Source organism: Trichosurus vulpecula, chromosome 8, assembly GCF_011100635.1.
Source record: "Trichosurus vulpecula isolate mTriVul1 chromosome 8, mTriVul1.pri, whole genome shotgun sequence".
Lineage (NCBI taxonomy): Eukaryota > Metazoa > Chordata > Mammalia > Diprotodontia > Phalangeridae > Trichosurus > Trichosurus vulpecula.
This window is the reverse complement of record NC_050580.1, coordinates 182,368,654-182,374,173: the sequence shown is the minus strand read 5'-3', so window position 1 is coordinate 182,374,173 and position 5,520 is coordinate 182,368,654. Positions and strand designations below refer to the sequence as shown.

The 5,520-nt window shown below is 39.3% G+C and overlaps 1 pseudogene; it reads left to right on the top strand.

The window, feature by feature from the left end:
- Positions 1 to 4,144: 4,144 nt before the first annotated feature.
- On the top strand, positions 4,145 to 5,186 carry LOC118829735 (annotated as a pseudogene).
- The last annotated feature ends 334 nt before the right edge of the window (positions 5,187 to 5,520 follow it).

Below are 5,520 nucleotides of genomic sequence, written 5' to 3'. Positions count from 1 at the left end.
ACAAAAGCAGGGGCTAGCTCTGGAAGAACAACTAGAAATTTGCAGAGTGACAGAAGTTTGTTTTTATAACTACATCTCAAGGGAGATAGGGGGAAATTTTATGTCCCAGGACAGTGGTGAAGAGACAAGGAATTTTTTGGTCCAAGAAAAGGTAAAAGTTTCGTGGTATTCCAAGATAAGGAAAAGAGACTCTAAAATGCCCTCAGGCACAGGAAGGGCTCACAGGGTACTGAAAAAGGAACACTTAATATTATTTTTAACCCTTGGGGATCAACATCATTATCACTAACACCACTCCAGTTTCTTACTCTCTACTAATTGTTGGGACCATCTGGCTCCATTCCTTATATCTAGGATCCAAAGACCAAAAGGCCTCCAATTTCTTTTTCTCCGCAGTGGAAACTATATCCCTTTCTTCTTCCTGTTCTTCTTTTTAGTCCTCTTCCCAGGGGAAAGAACCATAGACTTGTTTTCAAAGACATAGATTTGTATCCCAGCTATATTTCTCACTATTTGGGGGCAAGGTACCTCATTTCTCTGGGTTCTTGGTTCCCTCAGATGTAAAGTGAAGGAATTTGACTTGATAATCACTAAAAACTCTCCAAAATTCTTCTTTTTCCTTTTTTTTCTTCTTCCTATTTAACTTTTTTTCTCTTCATCATCTTCAGTTTTTCTTTTCCCATCTCCTTTCCTAATTCCCCTAAATTGGATCCTAAAACCTCATCCTTTCAGCCTCCTCCTTGATTATTAGCTCCTTTACTGGTTCCCTAAAAAACAGTGGTGAAAAGAGAGAAGATTCTGGACCATAAAATCTTCTTGGAAATCTCCAGATTTCACTATGGGCATGTTTAGCAGCTAGCTTCAGAAAACTCCAGGTTCCTCATGCCAGCTTACTTCCACTAAAGAGCTAAAAAGTGAATCATAGCTACATTCAATTAACTGCATACCTTAGGAGCAAACTCTGGATGAATGGAAAGTATTAGGATATAAGATTCAGTCTCTTTAAGATGCTTCTGTAAATGGAATTCCAAGTGCCTTCTGTTAGCTCTTAGAACAGATAAAATAATTTCCTACTTCCAGGAACCAGGAAGCATATCACTGGTTAACAAGCACACCAGAGAAGTTGTTGGTTTCTTGTGGGAGGGCATTCAATTGGCAGATTCTGATTTAAATTCTGAAGGACTTGGGGAAATATTGGAGAACTAGATGCAAGGCTGTTTAAGGGGAAGCACTATGCCTACTGTATAAATACAGAAGTGAGTCTTCTCTTTCCTTCAACTCAACCTGTCCTGCTGGTGGGATAGTGAGGAAAGACTCAGCAAAGAAAGTATTTCCAGTTGTCCTCTTCCACTAGGCTTGATCCAGAAGTGAACAAAAATGGGTGGGTGATCTATGAGTGGGAGAAAGTGGGGAGGGTAATTCTCAATAATTCTAACCCCAAGAAGCCAGTGAGGTAGCATCAAATACTGAAGGAAGGGAAAGACCAACCTCATCAACCCACTCTCCTTTCCAATAATTATTGTTGAATCAATACATACTCATTAAGAAACTTTTACATGTCAGAAGTAAAAAGGTGAAAGGATCTAGTCCTTGATCTAATGAATCTCATAATTTAGTGGGCAAAAATTGTTCACAAATAATTACAGTGTAATTTAGAGTGAAGTAAGTATGTCACAAAGAGAGAAAAATGAGAATTGGAGGGCTGGGCGACAACTAAAAGAAAGTCCCAGGAAAGAAATAATTCCAGAGCTGAGTCTTAGAGGAAGAAATCGATTTCAAAGGACATCATCAGAGTTGGATGGAGTCCATAGCTGGGGTAATAATCTTTGAAAGTGCAGACTGGTAAGAAAGGAAAGTATTTGGTCAGGGAGTGCCAACTGGAACAGTTTATTTTTTACACTTCCAGAAGGAAATTCCCCTAGTTAGGGATTTTGATGGATACCATTAGGTGATGGGCAAGGTTAAAAAGTAACAAAGATCTTCAGTGTCTCTAGGGTTATGCCTTTTCAAAGTAGAAACCATATTATGGCAGCATATTCGGCAGTAGGATCTCAGGAGGGAAGTAATAGTAGCCCTTGAATGGAGGTTACTTCCAGAACACCATTCTGCTGATGGTATGAAACATTCTGGAATATTTTTCTCTGCCTCAGAAGGAAATAAAGATATGCTTTGAGGGTATGTAGAGTAAGATGATCATAAATTTGAAGCTGGAAGCGATCTTATACCTCAACAAGTTCAATGCTCTAATTTACAAACAAGGAAAATGAAGCACAGAGAGGTAAAAGGTTCTCATATAAAGTTACATGGTAAATATCTGATGAGAGATTTTTAGCCCAGGTCTTTCGGTCTCTAGATTAAGTGCTCTTTCTCTTCCCTATTACTCCACATTAACCAACAAAACCTGCATTCATACAGTATTTAGGAAATATGTCCCCAAAAAGAGTGATAAAACATCTCAACTCTTACTGAATTTGACTGATTCTGTTTCTTTTTCTCAGGTAATAGCAAGAATGGTTATGAAAACAAAAATAACTTTAATTGCATAACATTTCTGCATTTTCAAAGCACTTCAAATATATTATCTCATTTTATCCCTACAAACTCCTGTGAGGTAGGTGTTACCATTACCCCCATTTTAGAGAGGAAGACACTGAGACTTATTGAAATTGTATATATATGGTAACAGGCAAAATTGAAAATCAAAATTTTTCTTACTCTAAGTCTTGCATTCTTGCCTATATTAGAGGGTCTTTGCACTTGTGCCACCCAGGAAAATCATCCTTATATTGAATATTTTTAGACAAAGAGCATCTAAAATGGCCCAGCAATGTGTAAAATGTCAGTTTAATAAGGTGTGTATGGCCCTGAAGGGGAAGGTGGCAGAGAGCACAGGATGTAGCTTGTACTTCCCACAAGAGGTTCAATTGGGACACTTGGAGAAGAGAAGTCTTTTTCATTGGGTATTTAAAGAAGGTACATTATAAGAAGAGACCTAGTGAATCCAGTACCTAGTACCAAGGTATGGGACCTTTAAAGGGTTATACCTGGCAGTGATACATGTGGTAAGACTAAGGTGAGTAAGTACAGGGCAAGAAACATTTAAGGGGAGGAAGCACAGTGTAGGGTTATCAGCCCCTCACACATGGCTTTTTCGTACAATTGCTGTGATACATGAGGAGGTTCACAGATGTCCGCGCTGAGCTCAGTACTTGCTGAGTTCTTGCTGTTCTGGAACATACATCCAACATTCATCAGAATGGTAGAGTGAAAGAAAGTTTGATTAGAAACAGACTATCACTGCATGTCTGAATTATGCCAGCTCATTGTTCTCCATATTTGCCATCAGTCAATTAGCATGAGCTAAATGGCTACTATGTGCCAGGACCTGTGCTAAGTTCTGTACCTGGAGAACACTGGCAAATGAAGGGTAGTGGGACTTCATTTCAGTAAGCATGGTTTTATTCCATCAGAGCAGCCAAATTTATGGAATATGGAGGTGAAGTAAAATTATTTTACCACTGCTTCTGATTCTAGGAAAATCTGCAGCTTGTAAAAAGAAGATAGTTAAAGTTAATAATCGTAACAATTCAAAGTAAAGGATTAGGAAAAGGAGTCATTGAAATGAATGTCACTGAATGTAACATAGGCAAACACTTTCTCCCAACTTTCAGGAAATTGAGCCCTGTAGCTCCTCATAGAACCATAGCAATAACTGATATTTAAACCGGTTGTCCTGAAAGTCGGAGTGCAGTTTTAAACTTTAATAGCTGAAAATTGAACTAAGGTTTTTGGGACATCCTGTCTAGCAATTTGAAATCTGAAAAGTATTTCATCTCTATTATTTCCTTGAACCTCCCAACAACCCTGAGACTAAAGTCACTATTATGTCCATCTTACTGATGAGAAAACTTAAGGATCAGAAAAGCTCAGTGATTTGCCCATGGCCACACAGCTACTAAGTGCCTGAGGAGGAATCCAAACCCACATCTTCCTGGCTCCATGTCCAACATGATATGCATTGTAACATCTTGCCTCTGTAGAGATTGAAACTTCCCTCCCAATTTGCTCATCTATTTATCAATAAACCCTTTTATTAATTAATAAAACAAATTTGTGTTTTTGTTTTGTTTTAGCTTATGGGCAAATGGATATTTATAGTGTCTACAATGTCTCCAATACTATTGCTGGTTTCATCCTCCTTGGATTCCCCTGTCGTAGAGAGAACCAGCACCTCTTCTTCTCACTATTATTCATCATCTATATTCTAACTCTTTTGGGAAATGGAGCCATCGTCACTGCAGTGATCCACGATCAGAAACTCCAAACACCGATGTATATACTACTGGCCAACTTCTCCTTCATAGAGATTTGGTATGTTACTACTGTCATCCCTAATACGTTGATCAACTTCCTCTCTGAGACCAAGGTCATCTCCTTCTCTGGCTGCTTCCTTCAGTTCTACTTCTTCTTCTCTTTGGGTATCACAGAAGGTTTTTCCCTAGCAATTATGTCATTTGACAGATACTTAGCCATCTGCTGGCCTCTGCATTATCCAACTATCATGACAGGACGTCTCTGCACCAACCTGATCATCACTTGCTGGGCACTTGGCTTCCTCTGGCACTTGGTCCCCATCATTATCATTTCTCAGATGTCCTTCTGTGATCCCAAACTTCGTCTGTGACCCTGGGCCATTGCTAGCTCTCACATGCATCCGAGTCCCTATGATGGAGCTTACTTGTTCCACCTTGTGTTCTTTGGACCTCTTTATCCCTTTTGGATTCATCATGGGAAGTTATGCCCTTGTTCTGAGAACTGTGCTGAGAATCCCTTCCACAGCAGGTCGCAAAAAAGCCTTCTCCACTTGTGGCTCTCATTTAGCTGTGGTGTCACTGTTCTATGGATCTCTGATGGTGACGTATGTGAAGCCAACTTCTGGGCATGATTCTGGGACCCAGAAGATTGTGACTCTCTTTTATTCTGTTGTCACCCCATTCTTAAACCCTATGATCTACAGCCTTAGGAATAGGGAAATGAAGGAAGCCCTGAGGAAAATGCTGTGGAAAAGAGAGTTAGAATCTGAATATGAGATCCTTAAGGGACAACCTAGGTCCTTATCATTCTCCTTAAGTGAAAGAGCAAGAAATATTGACTTCTTTGCATACCCAGTTACTAAACATCAATGACCATGGAATTTTATTACTTTTTTAACCATGACTTGACCTTTTCAGAATCACATAATTAGTATATGGAAGAAAAGGACCTGAACCCAGATATTCCTGGCCTTACGTCCAGGTCTTTATCCAGTAGACCACCTTGCCTCTCAGGGTCTTCTGACTGCAGGAGTCTTTGCATTTCTGCGGTGAAGGAAGAAAAAAAACACTAAATATTTTCAGCAAAAGTATGGTGAGCCCAAATCAGGAAGTAATGTGTGATTATGCTCTTCATATTTAAATGGCACAACACCTTGAGAAAATAATGTAAAACAATCAGAAATGATGAAGGGAAAGAGATGAACAA